The following is a 24922-nucleotide window of genomic DNA, read 5'->3' on the forward strand; positions in this document are numbered from 1 at the left end:
GTTTAGTATAGATAAGGATAAGATGGAATCAAGATTGCCTGGACCAGAACTCCTACAGTAGATATGACATTATGCCCTGCAGTGTGTCCCTCAAATTTTTAAACAACCAGGGAAAACCCCCAAGTGTAACTTGGTCCACAAAAAACTGTACTTTGTAAGAAGAGTCATGCTCCTAACAAGGTGCAGCTAAAGGAGCCTGTCAATGTAACACAAGCATCAGTCATTACCCTCAGCGTGAGCAAGTAATTTGTCCACTGCTCAAAATGTGCCTCCCAAAACTACTATTTCCGTAGTGCTACAGGCTGTAAGAACTGAAGCCCATCTCCTTTTCCTCTGCTGTGTTTAGAAGCGTTATCAGTTGCTGTGGGTAACGAAACTTAATAAATCACGTTCTTTTCAGATCTTGAGGCTGCTTCTCTAAAATCTGTACTGGGCTGGGCTGGGTCCAACAGTTTATCATCTTAATTCCAGGTTACTATTTAGTAAGGTTTATGAAAAAGTAACAAATACTTCTTTCTAAGGGGGAAGTGGTGAAATTTGCAAAGTATCCAGTGGTTGTGCTGTGAGTTATCTGCAAAAAACTTTGTATGACCTTCAGGGACCATTACTAAAACAAGCAGGACCAGTGCCTTTTTTTTTGTGTTGCTTTGGATGTGAAATGAAATTCACATGGTGTTTTTCAAAACACATGGGGTTTATTCATGTCTGACCCTTTTAATAGGTATCCCTTTTCCCACATCAAGCTGTAGAAAATGAACATATTCAGGAAAATTTTATGTTGAATCCCTCTGTTCCTCTTCCAGTCCTCTCCTTAGTCATAGAACAATGGTGCTGGGAGAGTACACCAGTAAAGCATCAGGATTATGTTTGCCATGATATAAATTTCTTACCTTTTCTTCATCTGCTGGAAAATACTAATCTGAATTGATTGTTGGTGTGATGTGGTATGGGATAACGTTATGCTGTATGTCTGCTGTGCAAAACCCAAACTTCTGAAAACAGCTTTCTGGATCAGAACAGAGCAATCACATATAGAAATTTCACACTGCTGAAGTTGTCGAGCATTAGTGGTGCTGGTGTTATGTATTTCAATCAGTCAAAAGCTTCCTTTTCATATACCGTAGATAAAACAAACATGAAAAGTAGCTTCAGAAACTGAACTGAAATTTTTCAACTCAGCCATATCAAAATCCTTATTCCAGATTTTTTTCAAAGTTATGTATTTTCTGCATTGATTGGTAGTTGTTGAATATTTGTTGGGTTTTCTTCCCATTTGAAAAATATTTTACCAGAAAAATTCTACCCTATTTTAATAGTGAATTTCTGATAAATAACTTTATAAAAGATGTAGTTACGTTCAAAAAACAAAACAAAAACTATGAAATACATTTGGGTTTTGACATCAGTTTTAATTGTGGCCAACTTGTGGACAAGCCATGTTTTTGTGGGAATACAGCAGCTCTTTTCTTGTTCAAATGGGATGAAATTGCCATGTTTTGAGATTCTTTAGCCAGCAGTAAGTTTCAAATAAAACAGATTTGTTGTAATTGGACATATTTTTGTGCTTCCTAGAAGTACCTCCTTAGCTTTATTTACTAGTAATAAATTTAGATGATTAAACTTTTGGGTAGTTTGCGTTACTGGTTCTTTATTTTCATTAGAATTTTTAAAATGGATTTTTCAGCACAGTGTGGTGAGTAAGGACACTTTCAGAACTATATGAATTTTATTCATTTCAGGGAAAAAAAGGTATTTGTGGTTTTTTATATTAACAGTTTGACTCTGGATCTAATCTAAGTCCGTCTTTTCTCTCCTTTTCTGCTGGATAGGTCAAAAAGACTAATTTGCACAAAGGCTTAGAGAGACAGTGAGAGAATATTCAGTTTATTCAGTAAATGACCACTGGCAAAAGTAACGAGGAAAACTGACATCTGTCTTCTTTTGGCTCCTGATGGAGGAAAGTCATGCATGCTTCTTACCGGATTCACGGGGCCCTTTGCTCTCACCAGGCGCGTCCTGGCACTCAGGTGCTAGGTGTCTCTGAATTCCCCTGCACAATTACTAGGGGTTAGGGGTGAATATCCTCAGTACACACTGGGCACTGAACTATATTATTTGCTGGAATAAACCAGTCTCAAGCTGCTCTTGATGGAGCTTGCTGAGTTCACTCCTCACAGGGCCATTATTCCTCCTGCTGGCTGTGAATTTGTTGCACGTGTTGGGTACTTCTGCATCAGTGAACCGCACTGTATATGTTTTGAGCTGACAAGACATCAGTTGGCCATGATTTGCTGGCATGTTGTCTGGGCAGAATATGTCTCTGGCTTCATGTTCTTGAGATGGGGGAATGGCATCTGCTCAGAGGGAATAGGTGGATACCTATGGTCCTTGGTAAGGCCATTCAACTTGCCTGCCAGCCACAGGAAGATGGAATTGAGTTTAGCCCTACAAATTGTACTGCTAAGAGCACACTATTAAGTAAATATGTAAAGAATATAGGCTCAGCTTCTCTGTCATCTACCTGTATTTTGGTTTATGACATGAATTAGAAGACTGTGCTGCATAGGGGCATTAGGTACTTGAAGTAATGTTGTAGAAGTTAAATGCTTATTCCCTGAGGACCCCTTCCCTATAGTAAAATGGTAGCAGACAAACTTGTGAGGAGTTTCAACTTGGCTGCCTGTCTAAATGTTGCAGAGACAATAGAATTTTTAATATACTTCTTATATTCCTGTATAAATAATTTCTTTATCTAAAATTCAGAAAGTATAATACTTACAGACTTGTCAGCCAATGATTTAGAGGAGATAAAAAAAATAAAAGTAAAGGAGAAAGATTAAGGATGTAATTGTGAGAGATGATTGATTACAATGCCATTCTTCTGTCTGGGCTTTTACTGCAGGAGTATAAATTATGAAGCAGAAGAGCAGGAGCAGGGGAAGTTTGTGGACACTGTCGATGGAGCTACTCCAGGTGACTTCAGTGAAGCAGATCCAACATACAAAATTTTAGCAAGTATCTACAGTCTTGTTTAGTTAGGCACAGGTGACTGGAAGAGGAATTTCTGAAATTCCAGAGTAACCAATGAGGAAAAGAAGAGCTGAGAGAGAAAACTTTTAGTATCCTTTGCAAAAATACAAAGAATAGAGGAATTATCTGCCAGGTGGGATATATTTGTTATCAACTGTGTATTTCACTTTTGCTGTGCATGAAAATATATGGATATTTTGAGCAATTACTTATGTCAATAAGGTCTCTAAGTAAAGCTTGATTTTTGCCTGTCTTACAGAGTCAAGTATAGCAATATGCATTAGTACAGTTTCAGATTTCTAGTCCGGTGTATTGGTTTGGGTGCATTTTACATTTGCTTTGCTCTAGCAGAGTGATTATTTGAGTGATTATTCAAGTGAGAAGATAGTGAATAAAACTTTGCATGATGTGAACATAGAAAATGACCCAGAAATTACCAGCCAAAATTGTCTGGTAAATTATGAAGGCTTTCCAAGGAGAAATGTTCTGGAACTGAGATCATGACATGTTTTTGAGATTTTTTTTTGTGGTTGCACTGGCAAAAAAAAAAAATAAATCAATAATCCTTTTGTGTTTTGCGTTTTTGTTTTATTTTGTTTTGTTTTGTTGTTTTCCTCATACCACTTTCCTTTTATTTACTATTTATGATTAGAAGAATGTGAGTTCTTCAAATGGAAATATTTCTAAGCTGTCTGGTTTTGATTTTGTGTTTCATGGGTTTGTTTGTTTGTTCGTTTGTTTTGTTAAATAGGAAGAAACCCCTAAAATGTTTTCCTTAAATTGAACTTTTCTAGAACAGACTTCTGGTTCACAAAAAGCAACTCCGTGCCTTGAATGTATTTTGTCTGGTTCCAGTGGCTGTATGACTCTGGGACTTTTCCACTGGGATGATGACAGGTGGAGCGCTTTCTTCTAAGTAGATGCTGTGAATGTCCTCCATAGCTGAATCTACCTGAATTATCCCTAAAATGTTGCCTTTGTACTCCAAATGTCAAAGCAGTGAAACCTACTATTTCACCTGTTGTCACGATCTGATCTAACAGTGGAACAATTTGGCAGAAGTTAAACCCCCTTGCTTTCTAACTGGCCTCAGGTAATCCTGGGTGGCTAGGGGTGTCTGAGCTTTACTCCTGAGTGATGCTCAGTTAGATGTTTTATTGTGACTCAGGTTCATGATTCTAGGAAACAGAATAAAGACTCAAATGGAGTCCTACCAATGTTCACATGAGGAAGAAGAAAGAAAGAGAAAAAGGAAAAGAGAAAGAAGCGGAGAGGAGAGAGAAAGAGACAGTCGTCAGATAGCTACCACGGATCTTTGGCCTCCCGTCGGTCTGATGAGTCTTCAGGGTCTTTGTGTCTTTGATGTCCAGCAGCGAAGGGGTCTGTCCACAGCAAAAGATGAGAGAGAGGGCCAGCCCTGTTCTTCACAGCTTCTGTCTTTGGTAGTGATGTCTCGCTCCATATTTGGAATTAGTTTTCATGTCCACGCCTCGCATCTGCTGGTGGGGAGTGTGCCCCGTACTGTCCCTATAAGGTCCTGGAATTTTCCAGAGGGTCTGAGCCTCTGACCCTGGGCCCAGGTGCCTGCTCAGTGGGTTGTGGACTACGTGCTCGGAGTCAGGCATAGTGTGCACCTGTTGTCATCTGTCCTTCTTGAGGCAGGGAGGGAGGGGCCTGTTGCGAAATCTTCCCGTTAGAAGGGGCTGTCACTAGTGTTGAAGCATAAATATAGACAAATTGACTTTTCTTTTTAGTCTTTTACACCTGTTTAAATGGATTTCTGCCAGTTTGAAAAGAAAGTTGTGTATTGTCTGTCAAGACAAAGCCAGAGTAGATTAGGAGATGTTTTTACCTTTTGAAGGATCAAAGATTTGTAGGAACTCAGCATTTGTGACAAAGTCCAAAGCCCTGTGAGTTTTGTATAGTTACAGGTTTTGTTGCAAATACGTTTAAGTGCCTCCAAATTGCATGCATTTTCACGCTATTTAGTATTCTCTCCCTGCACCACCAGAATATCTAGACTTAATCCAGTGTGCCATATGGATCACAGGCTGTCTCATGAGAGGGAAGATGACTTGAGGTGGAAGAGAGTGTGAAGGAAGCTTATAGATATCCTTCTAGGTTGTAGGAACTTTTGCTCTAAAAAGAGGTTATAGAAAGGACACTTTTTTCCTGACTTGATAAGACAGCAGTTTCCAGTGCCCTCAGCAGTGCTTGAATATTGCCAGGGACTGGAAAATAGTTAGATAGATAGATAGATAGATAGATAGATAGATAGATAGATAGATAGATAGATAGATAGAAGGAGGGTCAAAATAGCAAGTGACATAATTTAAGAAGCTGGAAATAAGATACAGGTTCAGCAGGAGGTGGTTCACATACTGTAGCCATCAGATGGCAAGTCAGCCATCCAGACAAATCAGGTTAATGAAGACCTAACAGTCTTCAGATTGGCATACAACAGTGAGCTCTACATGGAGCTGTGTGTTAAATCTGTTCAGAAGCTTCAACTTGTACAGAATTTTTTTGGCGCTTGGTTGATAAACAGGACTTCTTTCCTGAGCACCATAAAGCTGTGCTCTATAAAAGACCTGGGTCCTCTCTATTTCAGAGAATAACTTTTCCCATGGTTGCAATCAGTGTGGGCAGCTGCCTGTTCATGGTGTTGAGAAAGAGGAGTATGTAGGTTCAGAAGGCCTTGGGGCTGTGATTACTTATCAGATCTTTTGTTTCCTGTAGTGTCAGTCCTGCAGAATGACACCAACCTCCTGTTCTCACCAGTTCAGGCTTTGGCTCCAACTTAGCCCATGGAAAGGGCCAGAGAGTCTCTTGTTGGGGAGAGCCTGGGTGGGGGCAGAACTGGTGAGAGGCTGTACTGACTTCATGGAAAGAATGAATTTCCTGTCTTCTATTTTCACTGTTTTAACAGACAGAGAGTTCAGTCTTGAGAAACTGCTGAGCTGGCTGTCCTAGTTTAATCAGGGTGCAAAAGCAATGGCCATCTTTATTTTAGAATGCACAAATAGATAAAGAAATGGCTCATGAGAGCTTCAATAGTTCTCTGAGGTTCTGCCTCTCAAAGGGTAGACCAAAATAAACAGACAGAGGCTGGCTTCCCCTGCCTGAAGTCCACTTTCCCCTTCTAATAATTTTTCTTTTCTTTTTCTTCTTCTGTCTATGCCATATCTTGATTATCTTTCCTTGTAAGTAATTTTATATAATGAAAAATGTGTTTATTTTTAGAAGGTACTTTCAGAAGGACCTGTGCTGCTAGTTTATTGCCGTTGTAATTGTCATAGCACTGGAAATTAAAAGGATTGAACAAGCTAATTTCAGAAAGGACTTCTTGACTCATAGAATACTATTGCTTACATTTCTTGAGAATAGACCATACTTACCCGCTTGTCAGCTTGCTGGTTTGAGCTGATGTGCAGGTAATAAACTTTAACTCCCACCCCTGTGGCTAGCTGTATGCCTGGAAAGATGTGTTTAAAGATCAATGGTTCTTGCCTCTGTAACGAGCACTTCATATAATTGCGTGTTGTGTTACAGTAAGCTGTATTTCTAATTTTACTCTACATGGATAGTTATCTTGATCACATTGTAATTAAAACAGCAGAATAAATTTTAATTTTTAGTAAAAGTGTCAATAATTTCATTATCCAAAAAAGAGAAGGAAAATAAAAATGAGGAAAAAGATCAAACATTAGCATAGCACAGTTGTGGTATTCTATAGGCTTTTATAAAAGAAATACCCTGAGGAACTAAGGTTTGGTACCAGATTAAGTTGCACAGGACACTTATTTGATCTTTTTTTTTAAATTTCTCAGTATAAATGCTTACAAAGAAGGTTACATTTTGCTATCAAATAGAGTTGGTTGCAGTCACAACATAGATAGAACAGAAACATAGAATCACAGAATGGTAGAATTAATTAGGTTGGAAAGGACTGTTAAGATCGTTGAGTCCAACTGTTAACCTAACACTGCCAAGTCTACCACTAAACCATGTCCCTAAGTGCCAAAGGTACACATCGTTTAAATACCTCCAGGGATGGTGACTCTGCCACTTCCCTGGGCAGCCTGTTCCAGCACTTGATAATCCTTTTGGAGAAGAGATTTTTCCCAATGTCCAATCTAAACCTCCCCTGGCACAACCTGAGGCCATTTTCTCTTGTCCTATCACTTGTTACCTGGGAGACAAGACCAACACTCACCTGGCTACAGCCTCCTTTCAAGTAATTGTAGAGAGTGATAAGGTCTCAAGATGTTAGACGAGAAGGAAATTTGGTGTAATGGTATAATTTCCATGAACCTGATGTTTGTTAGGTATGAAATAAAAGGCTAGTTTCAAAGAGAAGGTAATTTGATGGGCAACACCGTCTAATCCTTGTGGAAAGTGAAATATAAATGTTCAGCAGTGTGTGCTGCTTTCTGACTACTTCAGCAACCTTTCTCCGTTGAGGACTCTAACACTGAGTTTGCAATCCAAGAAGATATGAACACCCAGTTAACTTGTGGTGGGTTGACCCTGGCTGGATGCCAGGTACCCACCAAAGCCACTCCGTCACTCTCCTCCTCAGCTGAACAGGGGAGAGAAAACGTAACAACAGGCATGTGGGTTGAGATAAGGACAGGGACATCAGTCAGCAGTTACCAATCACAGGCAAAACAGACTTGACTTGGGGAAAAATGTGATTTATTACCAATCAAAGAGAAGAGTAATGAGAAATAAACCAAATCTTAAAACATCTTCTCCCCACTCCTCCCTTCTTCCCAGGCTTAACTTTATTCCCGATTTCTTTCCCTCTTCACCGCCAGCAGCACAGGGCGATGGGAAGTGGGAGTTGCTGTCAGTTCGTCACACATTGTCTCTGCCACTCCTTCCACCTCAGGGGAGGATTCCTCACACTCTTCTCTTGCTCCAGTATGGGGACCCTCCCATGGGAGACTGTCCTCCATGAACTTCTCTAAAGTGAGTCCTTCCCTTGGACTAGTTCTTCATGAACTGGTCCGGCCTGGGTCCCTTCCACAGGGTGCAGTCCCTCAGGAATAGACTGCTCCAGCATGAGTCCCCTACGGTGTCACAATTCCTGCCAGTAAACCTGCTCCAGTGTGGATTCCTCTCTTCACGGGGTCACAAGTCCTGCCAGGAACCTGCTGCAACATGGGCTTCCTAAGGGGTCACAGCCTCCTTTGGGCATCCACCTACTTTGGTGTGGGAACCTCCACAGGATGCAGGCAGATATCTGCTCAACTGTGGACCTCCACGGGCTGCAGAGGGACAGCCTGCCTCACCATGGTCTTCACCACAGGCTTCAGCGGAATCTCCGCTCTGGTGCCTGGAGCACCTCCTCCCCCTCTTCGTTCACCGACCTTGGCGTCTGCAGAGTTGTTCCTCTCACATATTCTCACTCCTTTCTCTGCCTGCAATGGCTCTTGTTCAGCACCTTTTTCCCTTTCTTAACCACGTTATGACAGAGGTGCCACCACTGTCGCTGATTGGCTAGGGCTTGGCGAGTGGTGGTTCTGTCTTAAAGCCGTCTGTCATTGGCTGTATTGGACATAGGAAAAACTTCTAGCAGCTTTTCACAGAAGCCAACCCTGTAACACCCCTGCTACCAAAACCTTGCCATGAAAACCCAATACATAACTATAACACCCTTTTACTCACACATCATGACGTGTGTGCACTTGTGACCCAGATACGGATTTAATGAGAAGTTTATACGTCCTGTGACCTTTTCACTCTTTTTTTCTGACCCCAAATTAGGACTGTTTTATTGGAATGCATATCTTCTTGCAGCTATCCAATTATCACAATTCAGACTATATCTGGATGCAGTGTAACTTACACTTGTTTTTATCAGGGCCAAATTTTGTTCGGAGATTGTCTTGCAGGGCCTGTTATGAGATTCTTGATTCTTGAATTATGGTTTAAGCAGCAGACCTCAGCAGAAGCTGGCTGTGCTGTGCTGTGTAGAGTAATTGAGAACCAGTTGTATGTTTGAATTAGAAGTGTTGAATTGAAAAAAACAAACTGCAAACAAATCTCTGGTTCCTTCATCACATTTTTTAGTGATTATATTTTTGTCTTTCTTTGGGCTAGAAAACTATACATCTGTGTGTCTTGTAGACTTGGGCTGGCTCATGAGCAAAACTACTATGACACTACAAAAACAACATCAAATGTCCAGAGGTAACTCCAGTTAGACGTGGCCTCCTTCTAGTGAAACCTTAATACAGGTTTACAGATTCTCTTTTCCACAGTGATCTTCTTGAAGGAATTTGGGGAAAACCTTTTTGTCAGGGCTAACATTTTTTCTTAAGATGAATCTTGCTTTCAAAGCAATATGGAAGTTGTCATGAATCTGGAAAGGCTGATATGTTTTACATTAGTTTGCATTAGTACAATATTCTAATCTTTGAAACTATGTTTGGTTTCTCTGAATAAGAAAGGTGTTTTATTGGCCTAGCTACTGTCCTAGTTTTTTTGTTTATTTGTTTGTTTGTTTTAAAAACTATTTCTCCCTACCAAACAGTTAAATTCTCACCTCCACCTCTGATCTTTTTTTGCTGAAGTATATTGAAGCAGTTGCAATCTAGTGACACAAGATGCAATTAAACGCAAGATTGCAGCTGGCCTAAAAACACACCCTTCCCTCCTGCCCACTTTCTTTTTTTATAGGAAGTTTTCTCTTCAGTGACCTGAATGAATTTATCCTTTAGAAGCAATGTTAATTTTATATTCTGCAGGTAACCTTCCTGTGTGCATGCCAGTGTTGTGTATTCACATGCATGCTGAATTCAAAAATCATCTCTCCTTTGTTTATGATTCTTTTCCAGTCATGCTTGGGAAGGGAATAGAAAAAAAGTCTAGATTAAAATACAGTTATTATTCTTTAATGTAATGGCACAGATTAAAAACTCTTGAATATAGCTGAGTTGCAATAGACACAATTGGAAAAACTTCATCACTCTTGTGCTGTCTTTAAGGGTAATGATTAATGTACCATTGCAGGATGATCTATGTGTCCATAGATTACTGTTTGAATTATTGTGTCTGCTTTATGAATTATTGTTTGCCAAAGACCTCTGAACATTTCATTTAAAGAACAGAGAAGAATTAAAGCATTTTCTTTTTCTTCCCAGAAAGGCTTAAAAAAAATAAAAGGACTAGGATTGAGGGAGACAGATGACTCATTCTGGCCTGAAATTAAGCACCCTGAATCAAATCAATCACTTGTCACTGAAGCTTACAAAGACCTGAACACACTATTACTGGAAAACAGATTCAAGGAAGAGATACAAGATGGAAAGTTCTTATATTTACTGGAAGCAGTGCTATGTCCAGACGTAGGTAATGCATTACTAGATTTGCTGGCATGATTTCAAATGTATCTTCTCATAAAACAGCGGTCTATAGGTACACAAACAGAAGGAACAAAATGCGTATGCTGTAGGGTTTTTTTAAATACTAATTTTCTGGCCTTTATTACTGTGACAGTGAAGTAGAGACATACAGAAACAGCCCATGATGACTGAAACCTGCTTCCTTGAGGGATGCAGGTCTCTCTTTTCCAGGAGCTTCTGTAGAACAAACCAGCTGGGGTAATACAGCTCTTCTGTGGAGGAGTGAATATTAGGAATTTTGAACTTTGGGATTTGTAGTCTGCTTTGGTGAAACTGACTAGTAATCCTGTCCTGCCAATGACAGGAAGATTCGGAAGTATTGTGTACTCTTACTTTGTTCCTGTGGTTTTTTTGCTCTGGTTGAGTTTTCTTTCATTACAGGACATGGAATGGAATGGAAGAAAATGGATGACCTGTGAAGCTAATGGCTTTAAGAAAAAAAGTTGAAAATCTTGTAAAGACACTGGCTTGCAAATTCTCTCTCTTTTTAAAATAGATATTTTACTGGAAGTATTTCTGGTTGTCTGGGAGAACTGAATAGTAAGTCACTGGCACTCTATGTCCCAGAGGAATCAGTTTTTGCAGCTTCAGAAAGTTTAAGTCACTGTGGTTGCCCATTAATGCTCAAATTATAGCAAGTACTACTGCCATATTTATTACAGAATGACGTGTTCCAGACTGGCCAGGGCAAATATTCAGATTCTCACGATTATCTTCCCTGAGGTCACTGTGCTTAAGATTTAACCTGTTCCCTGAATCATGTCAGGGAAGTAGGGGTTCAGAGTTTTTGTGTTTGAGTATCTTGGGTCAGATGACACACAAGGCAGATTACTGACGGGAACAAATCACGGTGGCTGCACTGGCTTCAAATGGGCTAGGAGAGCTGACACAGGTGGCTTGCATTCCTAGGGGGTGTAATTGCCACATGAAGAATCACTGCCCCCCCTGCCGCACCCCCAAAGATGGTTTAAAAATTGCTTAAAAACTGTTTTGGAGTAGAAGAAAAATAGAGGGGACTTTTGTACTTAATTTTAAAAGGTTTCTTCTTATGAATCAGAATATCTTTTTAATTTTATATTCTAATTAATCATACTTATCAAGATAACTGAATAAAAGTAATTATAATAAACATAACAATGACACAAATATGAGGAAATCCTGTGAAAAATTCTGTACTATTTCTCAAAAAAAAATTCTTGTTTTTATTTATTAGAGGAATATTAATTTCATCATGGATATTAATTTAAGAAATATATGATAGGATTTACAACAAAAATAATGAAGAAATTTTAGGAAGCATTTACAGGGGTGTAATTTTGAATCTGGGGACATAATTGTAAGATAGCTATCAATTATAATCAGGGAGCAAAAAGTCCACTATGTAATATCGAAAATGAACTCACTTTGACTTTTGAATTCTGAGAAGTTAGAGAACCTTGTAGACAACATTAATTATTAAAGAATAATTATAGAGGTATTGAAATGGAGTGAATCCATTTTCAAAAATCTTTCTTCACTAAAACTGGTATTGAAATGGAGTTTCACCCCTGCAGTACATTCTAGCACTTAAAAAAAATCATTACCATTATCTACTGCATCTAAAAGACAAAAACAGAAATTGCAAAAAGAGTGGAATAGGTGTGATTTCAATGAAATATCTATTTTTTTTTCTCTCTATCATAACTTTAATATGAAACATTAGTGATGCTGTTTAATAAGATAAATTAAACTAGAACATTGAAATAAAACGTAAAACCTAAATTTTGAAAGAAATACGCTGCAATTTCCTCTGTCTTGAATTAATATGAACATTTTCCTGTGATCTTGATGCAATCAACATATTTCAATGACAAAATGACAGCTACATAGTATACTGTTTTCTGTTGGGAAAATATTGCTTTGGAAATTCTCCAGTGAATTTAAACTTTTTTTCCTGACAAAATGGGTAATCAACTTCAGTGTTTTGTCTTCTTGTTCACAGTTGCTCAGCATGACATGCAGCTCCACTTCAGTATCTGCTACCTGTTTTTCATTAGTCAGCCTTTTCTCAGGTCCAGTCAGCTGTAGGATAGTTGTATGTGATTTGATTAGTTGTGTGATGTGACAGCATCCATCAAGAAGTAACCAAGAACCACCTCAAAAGAGTTTCCTCAATTGCCTATTTAGTAGACTAAAAACACCTGCAAGGCTGCTACAGCGAAAAAGAAAATTGTGCAGATGGAACTCCTCTGCATTTCTCCTGGCTGTAACATTTGCTATCAATCTTTTTTAGTTTCCTTGCAAGGTAGCAGGAGAAGCCCTGGTATTCCTATCCTGAGACCTGTCACCTGAAGTAATTCCTCTCAAATATCATGAATGATTGTGCCATCCACTCCCACGACTCTCCTTTTACTTTTCTCCTTCTTGTTGTTCCCTTCCAGATCCTTGTAGTTCTCTGACACAGGTTATAATATATTAATGTAAGTATGATTTGCAGAATGTTTTTTATCAGTTAAGACTGTTAAATTCACAGGAATGAAAATCATCCAGCTTTTCTCCTTTCACACTTGGAAAACTTCTGGGTTTGCTTTTTATCAGATTGGGAGGCTCCCAACCACTGGTTTTATTTACTCGGGTATGTTAATGAATACATGACAAAGGGAAAGTATATTGTCATGTGACAGGGTTTGTCTTGTGCAGCGGAGGTGAAGTAACATATCTACAGGTTTTTTTACTACAGTCCCCCAGGGTTAAGGTATGACATCTTATGTATGACTCTTGTGATACCAGTGCTGAGTCTCTGAAAACGGACATTGTATTTCTGCTATAAACTGAAACCCTACTGGATGGGAAATTTTTCACTGAGAAAAAGCAGTAATTTTCGTTTCCAATTCCAGGTATTTGTTCTAATTACAATTTGAAAACTATATGGAAGATATTTGAGAGATATTATGAGTAAGCTCAATCTTGGGTTTTGACTAAAAGGTTTTGTTTTGGTGTCCTTTTAATTTTCCTCCTTTATTCATTTCACCTGTTAGTTTCCAGTGTTCCTTTCCTATTAGGCCTTAATCTTCAACTTGTCCTGAAATTTCAAGTGGCTGTTCAAGCATGAGAGTGGGCACACACAGGAGCACACACATGCATGCATGCACATGCACACATACACACACACAAACACAGACGGATTCTCCAAAATAAAAGCTGAAAAGTCTTAAGTGCTGTTGTAAACGTGTAGATCATTGGATATGCAGATCACAGAAGAAAGCCATTCTGTTTAGCTCTAATTCTATCAGGATCATTTACATTTTGAAGGGTAGGAAAGAATGAATTGAAGATCAAAATTGTCAGCCTTATTTGGCTTCATCCAAGATTTATGGCGACTGCTTTCAAGGACAACTAAAACCAACCACAGAATTCATATCCATATCACTTTGTTTCTTCTCTTTCAATATTTTATACATCTTACTGGCAAAATCAACCTTTGGAGACATTAAAATTAAACGGTTTTTTCCCTCCTGGTATCCCTGAAACTTCAGTGAGTTTTACGGTGTTTAGCAGCTTCCTGGACGTTGTCCCTCTATGCTTTTTTTTCTATAGTCTTATAGTTTTACATATATTTTCATGTTTACCAAAAGTTATTATGGTGCTCGGGTTTTTCCATTGTTTCATATTGGAAAACATTACGGTTTTGTTTAGATTGTTAATGATACAGTATCCATTTCTACTGGTTTTTGACTCAGATTCATTTTTTAAACAAACATTTCCGTTAGATCTGTTAGACAGATGAAAAGACATAGCCAGTTTAAACACAGATATGCAGCACTGAAATATCCCACTTCTTATCTGGGTACATAAGAAGGAAAATGTTTTGGGGTTTTTTTGATTTCTCTGTAAGTAAATAAGGTGCTTTACTTTCTTTTTAATTCTTCAATTAAATTTGACAGCAAGAAATATGTCTCCCATTCATATGATAAAGGTGGACAATACATCTGAGGCTGATACAGTAACTCCCAAATTATCCTGAAGATCAGGAACAGTGGATAAGAACTGATAAAGCAAATTAGTTTTCTGCTTGTAAGTCGCTCCATATTCTTTTGTTTATTTGTAGCAATTTCTCTGAAAATCCAAGGTTAGGCAACTTTGCGGAATAAGGTTTACTAAACTGTTTGGTACTGTACTCAGAATGGCAAGAAGTTTATGTTCTCAGTAATATTTGGAGACCTTGGAATTAGTTAAGTGAAAAATGCATGATCAGAACCCCTAGTCATTCCATCGACATCCTTGATCTGCATGAGCAAAATACGTACAATCAAAGAACTGAAGTATGGGGTAATACACCCTTCAGTCTCATATTCATTGTCTTAGATCCTCTTGCCCATCTGTTATAATCCAAATTTAGAAACGTTTTTCACTGCCTTACTCAATGCTGGAAAGATTTCCCAGCTGGCATAAGCCACTAAGAGGGGCTTTCTCTCAGGTCTTTGTGTCAGCAGGCTTCAAGGAGCCCCTAAGACTTAAAGTGAAAAAAAACTAGTTACTTTTGAATCTCTGGGAGGTTTTGGAACTATTATTATGTTGACAATGCGTTGTCTGTTATACCAGTACAGTCACCACCATGCTTGTAAGAATGGAAAGTCTTTGGTTTTACTGAGTTAGCTGTGTCTTCCAACATGATATTGAGATTAAGTTCAAGATAAAACAAAAACATAAAATAGAAATGCAATACGCAGCTCATATTTAGCTAAGGAAGCTCCATATTAGTAAGATATTAGGGCAGCCAATTAAATGACTTAGTAATATCTACAAGTTATTCCTAACAGATATTGCAATAATAATTATTTTAAAATTGCCAGTTATATATACCTTTTGCCTTACTGGGAATAAGCATTCCTCGAGATGCATATCTTGCCAACCGCTTTGAAGCAGACCTTCTCAGAACTGTTAGGGCTTGGTGTGTTCCCCACAGATTCACTAGATCTCAGAACACTAACGGATGGTCACGGGGAAATTTTTTTTACATTCTCCTGCAGATAATTGTCTTGTAATCCTTTGGAACACACACTAAAACAATTTTTCTACATTAATTAAAAGAGTTTAACATACAGCTTTAGCTCCCAATTCAGATGATATAGTTTATGGGACATACATGGAAGGGTCAGTCCTTTCGAGAGAATGTTGGACTTATTTTCCAGTTTGCCATCTCAACGGAATAGAATTACTTAGCATTCAGAGGATTACTCTGAAAATGCTCTTTAAACAAGACAGATTAAACAGAAATAAACCACAAATTCCTGGTTTTAATGGGTTGTCTATCTTAAATTTTGTGAAGTGCAAAAAAATACGTGAATGGAAATGAATAGAGAAATTCCACTGGTAATCATATCTAGTTTGCTGCTTTAATGCTCTGTCATCACTTGTAATTGTGTTAGGAAGATACCAGAAGCTTCACAACATTCATGGATGATGATTTTGTTTCTTCTGTCTTCAAAGACTGTACCTGTAAGATCTCTACATTTTTTGTGTTCCAGAGCCATTTAGCAGCTATTCAGGTTCTTCTCTTTCCACTTATGCTAATGAATACTGAGTAGTTCAGGCTATCGGACATTCACATGGAGACTGGGAGATTCCCAGGGCTCAGCTGGACAAGGATCTGACACCTGTTCTCACTTCGAAGTTGACTCTGCTTTAAGTCCAGAGTTGAACTACATGGCTTCCAGATGCCCCTTTTAATTTATTCTATGATCCTTTGAACACAACCCTAACAACTCTCAGTTGTGCACATACACAGCTAATGACTTCTTGCGTTCTTCGTTAAGCCCATAAGATTCTCGACATATTGTGAAGCACCAGAGTTCCTTCCAATTTAAGTGACGACATTGCTCAAAATCTCAGGATGAATTTTTTTCCTTAATACACAGACTGCACATTCCAAGCATACATTTATTGTACTGGACAGTCAGGTGAAAAAACAAGATGAATGCAGTGAAACAATTACAGGCTTTCCCATGAAATCTGTTTTTCTCCTCAGGACTGTATCTTTTAATGTTTACTATCGCAAAGCCTAACACACATGAAAGCTCAAACTGACAACCAGTTAGCAGAGTTCTCCATTTGATGGCAGACCGCATTTTATGCAGTCTTCAAATATTAGTTGGGCAAGTATTCTTTTTTCATTTGATCTTCTGGGTTTAAGGTCCAGAATGGACTTAAAACTTTGGGTACTAGTTTTCATACACTCTCTGAATTTGTAAAGTTTTGCCGGAAAATGCAGAAATTAGATGCCTTTAAATGTCTCAACCATTTCAGTTTTCACGTTAAAGTCTCACCTGGACAAGTGGTCCAGAGTAGAACCTAGTGCAATTCTAGCAAATCCCCATGAAGATGGAGGAAATTTGCCTTGAGAAAACATGTGCAGATATGCTATAGCAAGCTTTTGGAATGGCATATTAATGAGTGACTAAAGTATTAATGCTGGGAGAAATCTGGAGGGAAAAGGACAACTAGGTTCTTTCTTAGGACCGAAAATACATTTTCACATTCTTATTCAATGTTTGTGTGAAAAATTAAGAGATTGGTAAGAACACAAAATATGTTACTGGTGAATTAGGTAATTAGCAAGGGCACCTTTATGCTGAAGCTGAAATGAACAGCTGTCTTTTTAAGAAAGGCAATGAAAGGGAACGCTCCGCCTTCTATATATTTCTCAGTTCTTGTGTAAAGGCCATAAGCCTTCTTAATATAGCTGACAGAGAGATTTCTGTGTTAGACTCTCAGATGCATGTAAATCTGCAATATAAGCAGAATTTAGAAACACTGTTGGTAAAAGCCAATGGGAATGATGAAATGAGATCAAGCTACCTAGGGAGCTGAGTAATACAGACACTAGATGTGTGTCTGGTGTGTGGTTGGTACAGACAGCAGAAGGAAGGATAAGGAAAAGCTGGAAATGGTGGCTTAGTGTTGTAGTCCAGCTGGAAAACAGAAAATCCTATTTAGAAAAAATTGCAGATAGTGTAAGGCACTGAGTATCCAAGGCTCTCAAGTACTAAAGCCATGGAAAACATTTACTTAGGTTTTCTTGCCTTCTACTTATACAGTTTTACTAATTATTCTGCATGTTTTGAGGCTTTAGAATGGTTCATAAGAACCTACATTTGATCTCAAATACATTGTCCAGTCTTGCAGTTCAGAGAACGTTGTTCCAGTCAAGTTTCTTTACCAAGGCACTCATATACATGGCATTCAGAGAATAAACAGAGAAAAGAGAGATATAAATGGAAGGATAAATAGGTAACATTATGGGGAGAATACACGATCAGATTAGAATAGCAGAAAAGAGGTGGGAAAAACTAGGAGAAGAAAACTGGAAGTAGGGGAGAAAAGTTAAATCACAGTTGTTCTACCAGAACCAGATCTCAGCAGAACTATTAACAACATATGATCAGAAAGATCCTGCACTTACTTCTCAACCTTGCTTTATTTCAATAAGAAATAGGTATCTGACAAAACATACTAAGTTTTTGTTTCCTTTACTAAGAGGTGTTGACAGAAACCTTGTTTGTAGTTGTGGAAAAATGAAATCTTTCATTGTTGGTAGCTGCAGAACCAAACATGCAAGGACTAAATAGGTGTGAAAAAATATATGCTGAAGAAATGACGATATACAAAAGATAAAATAACTGTGTCCCATTAAAATTCTTCCTCTTTTGAATCTGCTGATTATGATGATGGGGCTTACTTTGCAGCTCTTGCTTCTGAAGAAAGAGATGACATGGCTAAACTTGATCTTTGACACCCATATAGTAGTGGTTGAAGAAGAACGTCCCCTGTTACTTACAAGTTGGAGAGCTATCTGAAAACATAACTAGTTCCTGATGATTGCCTGCTGTGCAAGAAAAATTGCCTAATATGCAGAAGACAATCAGTGCAGTAAGAAAGATCCTCTGAACATGATAAAATTCTTGCTACGTCAGCTTCTTCAGACATCGTATGCATCATTCCACTCTATGGTCTGGCAGGTGGATAAGGGGCAGGATGAATTCCTCTCAATTTTCATACGTAACAGGTAAACTAAAGTCCTTTCAATCTTTGGATATTTAATCTGACACGCCCAGAACAGGATTATTTTTCAGGGAGTGCTGAACATCTGCCTTCAGGCGTTTTCTGCTGTTATTCAAATTTCTGTGGATAAACTTGTAGTTATTAATTTGTAAAATAATCCCCTTACAACATTGCCTGGCATGCTGTGTAAAATGCATAAATAACATGTTTTATAAAAGGGGCTAAATGCCCAGAATGTTCAACACAGGAACAATCCACTACATAGGAAAGAGAGAACTGGTAAAAATGAAATGAGTGAGAAAAGTTTATTACATGTAAAAGCCCTGCCTCAAGTCTTTAAGGCAATTATAAAACCTGTACTAGGGAATTCCTCATTAGAGGGACTCCACAGAGGGAGATGGGACATACGTTTCCATGACCTGTTTCGATTTGAAATGCTCAACACAACAGTGCATTCACCGATTCCTTGGTTTCAATGAATCACATTCCAAGAATTTATTGCAGGAATATTTCACAACATAACCTAAGATAACAAATGCAGGTGGAAGAAAAAATCGTTAGCCATTTGCAGATATTTCCACAGAGGAAAAAAGAACTCAGGTTTATTGAACAAAACAAAACAAAAATTAATAGAAATCATCTATTTTTTCTTAGAAGCCAGTCTAAGTCAGACAAGTATTGTCCATGCTTCTAGCAGCATAGCAGATTAAGAGAATGGGAATTAAAAATGAGAGTGTAACTACAGCTTGATGTTTGTAACAGTCAAAGATTCCATCAAAAAAGAACTAGAAACTTGGGCATATTTTTATATCCAACTGTACAGGATTATTAAAACAGAAACTTGTTCCCCCCCCCAATCCTTACTATTTTCCACCTGTGGTATCCTCAAATTCAATTTTTGCTAATACATCAGCTGATGATTCATAGTATGTTGTTATAAACATAAATTGTAATAGAAGAAGCCTGGACATTTGTAAGAGAAGCATATTCTGTGAATGATGACTATATCTTACTTCGTCAAGCAAAGAATGGATTATGTCTTTCGGCTTTGATAAACTCAAAAGAAAGAGGGGTAAAGAGTTTGATATCACACAAAGAACTAAATTCTGGATGATCTATGCAGAAAACATTAATCTTCTGTTATCACAAACACTTTACAAATCTGGGTTTAGAATCTAAGACGAAGCTCAAAAAAATTTATCATTTTTGATAAGAAACAATTAATTTCAAAGAGTTATATTCAACGTATGGCTTTGAGCTATGAGCTCATCTTTAATATACATACACTTTCCAGCTGAACAGAATCTCATTACAGGTTTCCCATTGCCCCTTTAGAAATTCACTTCATTATCTGAAGTACACATTTTCCTTCAGTCTAAGGAACAGTATTTTATGCAGAAGGTGCGGATGTCAAGCAAGGACAAAAAGTTTACTTCATTAGAAATTTTCTCCTGGCTCTTTCAGAAACTGTCCATGTTCTCTGAAAGTCCTTCCAGGCCCTTTAGCAAAATGTCTCAACTATCTTTCTTATACTCTCTTGATCATGTTGGGTGCTCAGAAACCATCATGATGAGTGCAGTGTGAGATGGGCAGACAACACGATGAATGAGATTGCAGGATAGAGGCATCTGCTGTATTTAAGAGTCTGTTTCCACAGGTGCTCTGTGGTGTATCCACTGACATACTGACATGTCACTGAAAAACACATCACGTCAGGGCATCGAAGTCGCCCTAGGGTATACAGTGTGTACAGCACTCAGCCTAAGAAACTGAGACAAAATGTTCACTCAGCAACACTGTTGTGGTGCAAGCTGTCAGAGCTCATGGTGGAATTTATTTTGTTGAGATGTGATCTGTGATCATACTTCCGACAATGTAAAAGTGATATATGCTCACGATGCCAAACTGTGGTATGTTGTAAAAAGCTATGACTTTTTAAACCTGTATTTTTTGCTCTCACATAACAATGGGTTTACTAAGTTAATTTAAATGCTCAATTTCCAACTTTTTTTCCAAGCCTACAGAAATAATCCAAAAGAAATCGATGCAAACAACTTGGCCATAACATAGCATTTAAATGCACTGAAGTCTAGGAGAAAGAGATTAAGCATCCCATGTACTGTGTTGTACTGGAAGGAGGAATCAAAATCTAGTAAAACTGAACTATGCCACAAATAAGCATAGCTTGATGATTTCAATGAGAGGTTTGTGTAAGTAAATATTTGAAGGGCAGATTTCTCTGCCATGAATATACAATTAGAAAGCATTTTGATACTTGTCTATGATTCCAAAGAAAACATAAGCTGGTTATTGTATAAAATACATTAAAATAATACTTATTCAGATATTTATTAAATATTTATTTTTATAAATATATCTTCATAATTTTATATAAATATAATACTTCCTCCTTAATGTAAATATGAAAACAGATATAACCAGAGTTGCTGAGCACTGGTAGCAGAATCTGAAGTGAAATCAGAGTCTCCTGCGGGCCAGTCCAGTGTTTTAACAAAAAACTCAGCAGGGTGGACCTCACATTACAATTTGTATTTCTTTCACCCAGTTCTCATATTCTTCATTGTTTTACTATTGTTATGACCAAAGTGATTTGGTAAGAGAATGCCCACAAAGAAATTTTTTTTCTTTTTTTCTATTTTCTTTCTTTTTTTTTTTTTCTTTTTAAGCAGACTCTCCATGCTTCTGACATGACTGAAGAAAAACTGACAATACTGCTTTTTGTCTTTGGCTGTGTTCAACAGTGACAATTTGATTTTTGAAAAATCAGAATGCCTCCTTCCCAAACGAAAAACTACGTCTTTTGAACACAACTTCCCTGGACTCAGTGTGATGTATTTTGTGACTTTTCTTTTTTAAATGACCTGTTGAAAACTGCCACCATACCACATACAGAATCTAGAAGCACTATGAAGGACACAAGATAATGCACAGGGCAAAATAATATTGAGGAAACACTGAAAAACAGTGTATAAAGGATTTTTCCACTATATTCTGTCTTTCAAGTAATGGCTGGCTTTCAAGGAGTCTATGTCTTTGACTAGTAAGTAATCAAGTTTCTCTTTGGAGGGTTAAAAATATAGCTGATAATTGTCCTTCTGTTCTCCAGGTGTTTAAATTCTGAATCTTTGCATGAAAAAGGCAGCTTCTTTTCACTCTTTTCCATCATCATGAACTAGACACAGTGAATCAAAGATCTTACACTCACTAACAAGCAAGGTCTGGTTGAAGTGGTGAAGGTTGAGGGCAGCCTTGGCTGCAGTAATTATGAGATGGAGTTCAGGATCTTGTGCAGTAGGAAGAGAATATCAAGCAAGATCACAGCCTTGGACTTCAGCAGGGCTTTTTCAAGCAATTGCTAGGGGAAATCCCATGGGAAAGGGTACTAGAAGGTAAAGGGGCCTAAGATAGTTGGTTTATATTAAAGGACCACTTTTTCCAAGCTCAAGATCAGAGCATCCCAGTGGGTAGGAAATCAAGAAAGGGAGTTGGAAGACCCACGTGGTTAAATGGGGAACTGATGGGTAAACTCAAGTGGAAGAAGACAGTCTATAGATCTTAGAAGGAGGGGATGGTCACTTGGGAGGAATATAAGACTGTTATCAGAGGATGTAGGGAGACATCTAGGAAAGCTAAGGCCTCCTTGGAGTTAAGCCTTGCAAGGGAGGTCAAGGACAGCAGAAAGAGCTTCTTCAAATACGTTGCAGACAAAACTAACACCAAAGGCAATGTAGGCCCATCGCTGAATGAGGCGGGTGCCCTGGTGACAGAGGATACAAAGAAGGCAGAGTTACTGAATGCCTTCTTTGCCTCTGTCTGTACTGCTGGAGGCTGTCCTCAGGAGTTCCAGACCCCTGAGACCCCAGAGGAAGCCAGGATAAAGGAGGAGTTTGACTTGGCTTGTGAGGACTGGGTTAGCGATCAATTAAGTTTGATGTACATAAATCCATACACCCTGATGGGATGCATCCATGGGTGCTGAGGGAGCTGGCAGAAGTCATTGCTAGACCACTCTCCATTGTCTTTGGTAAGTAGTGGGGAATAGGTGAAGTGCCTGAGGACTGGAGGAAAGCGAATGTCACTCCAGTCTTCCAAAAGGGTGAGAAGGAGGACCTGGGTAACTACAGACCAGTCAGCCTCACCTCCGTCCCTGGAAAATTGATGGAACAACTTATCCTCGGTGCTGTCTCTAGGCATATCAAGGATAAGACGGTCATTAGAAGCAGTCAACATGGCTTCACCAAGGGGAAGCCATGTTTGACCAACTTGATAGCCTTTTATGAAGACATAAACAGGTGGATAGACGATAGTATTGCAGTGGATGTGGTTTAACTTGATCTCAGAAAAGCATCTGACACTGTCTCCCACAGCATCCTCACAGCTAAACTGAGGAAGTGTGGTCCAGATGATTGGGTGGTGAGGTGGATTGTGAATTGGTTGAAGGAAAGAAGTCAGAGAGTTGTGGTCAATGGGACAGGGTCTAGTTGGAGGTCTGTATCTAGTGGAGTCCCTCAGGGGTCAGTACTGGGACCAGTACTATTCAATATATTCATCAATGACCTGGATGAGGAAACAGAGTGCACTGTCAGCAAGTTTTCTGATGACACAAAACTGGGAGGAGTGGCCGACACACCAGAAGGCTGTGCTGCCATTCAGCGAGACCTGGACAGACTGGAGAGCTGGGTAGGGAGAAATTTAATGAAATACAACAGGGGCAAGTTGAGGGTCTTGCATCTGGGAAAGAACAAACCCATGTACCAGTATAGGTTGGGGACTGAGCCGTTAGAGAGTAGCAAAAGGAAAGGGATCTGGGAGTCCTGGTGGACAGCAGGATGACCATGAGCCAGCAAGGTGCCCTCATGGCTAAGAAGGCCAATGCCATCCTGGGGTGTATTAGAAGGGCTGTGGTCAGTAGGTCGAGAGAGGTTCTCCTCCACCTCTACTCTGCCCTGGTGAGACCGCCTCTGGAATAGTGTGTCCAGTTCTGGGCCCCTCAGTTCAAGGACAGGGAACTGCTTGAAAGAGCCCAGCGCAGAGCCACAAAGGTGATTAAGGGCATGGAACATCTCCCTCATGATGAAAGGCTGAGGGAACTGGGTCTCTTTAGCTCAGAGGAGACTGAGGGGTGACCTCATCGATGTTTATGAATACGTAAAGGACGAGTGTCAGGAGGATGGAGCCGGGCTCTTCTTGGTGATGTCCAATGACAGGACAAGGGCCAATGGATGCAAGCTGGAGCACAGGAGGTTCCGCATTCACATAAGGAAACACTTTTTCCCTATGAGAGTGACAGAGCCCTGGAACAGGCTGCCCAGAGAGGTTGTGGATCTCCTTCTCTGGAGTAATTCAAAACCTGCCTAGATGCATTCCTGTGTGATCTACTCTAGGTGGTCCTGCTTTGGCAGCGGGGTTGGACTAGATGATCTTTTGAGGTCCCTTCCAACATCTAACATTCTGTGATTCTGTGATGCTGTGCTTCTCTGTCATCACAGAGAAATATAGGTATATTTCTCTGGTTTTGTTCCTTTTTTGCCTAGCTTTAATGTAAAGCAGCAAACCATGATTGTGTTGGATAAGTATAAATACTGTGCAGCTTTGTGCACTGCAAGTTTAAATACCATTTAGCTTTGAAAGAATTTCGGTTGGTTAGAGTGAAGGAGCCCTTAAAAGGATCTTTAAACAAATCCAAACCAGCTGATTTGCTACAGTACTACAAAACAAGTAGTGCATGCTGTTGTAGGTTACTGCAGTCGTGTTTTTCTAGCAGCAAGCAGAAAGGAAGGAAGAATTGTGATTTCACTTCACTGTGATTCAGGAAAACATGCAAATCTCAATTTCACTTTCCTGAAAGCGGGTGTATGCAGGCCAGGGCTCTATCGATTGAGAGCAAGTTGTAAGATAAGGAGCATTTTGATAATGTTTTAATGTAAAGAGTTATCAGTTTCTCATCTTTAAACATGGGATCATTCTGTTGCAATGGTAGGCTTCATAGTTCTTGTGTCTTCTGTGACATGTACCTGTACTATTGCAAAGCCATAATGGGCTGCAAAATAAAAATATAATAAGCTGAGTTGTAAGTAAAGTTTTTGATTTTTTTTTTTAAATAACTTTTAGAATCAAAATATCATCTGGACAGTGCTTGCTTAGTTTTTTAACATTTTCTGGTATACTTTGAACATCATTAAACTGGACGTGTAATCTTTGAATAGAAACTGGTGAGTACAGATGTGAATGGCATAGGGTTGTGCTCTACCAGAGCAGTTTGAGCAACTTAACTTCACAACATTCATGTAAGTTAGAAAATACTATTAAGTCCATTTTATACATTGGGGAGCTCAGGTGCAGGTTAAAGGTTGCTTTATTCTCATAGTAAGAGTTTATTCAAGAACCCACTCCTGCTCTCCTAACTCCTTATATTAAGC

Source organism: Leptosomus discolor, chromosome Z, assembly GCF_034619465.1.
Source record: "Leptosomus discolor isolate bLepDis1 chromosome Z, bLepDis1.hap2, whole genome shotgun sequence".
Taxonomy (NCBI): domain Eukaryota; kingdom Metazoa; phylum Chordata; class Aves; order Leptosomiformes; family Leptosomidae; genus Leptosomus; species Leptosomus discolor.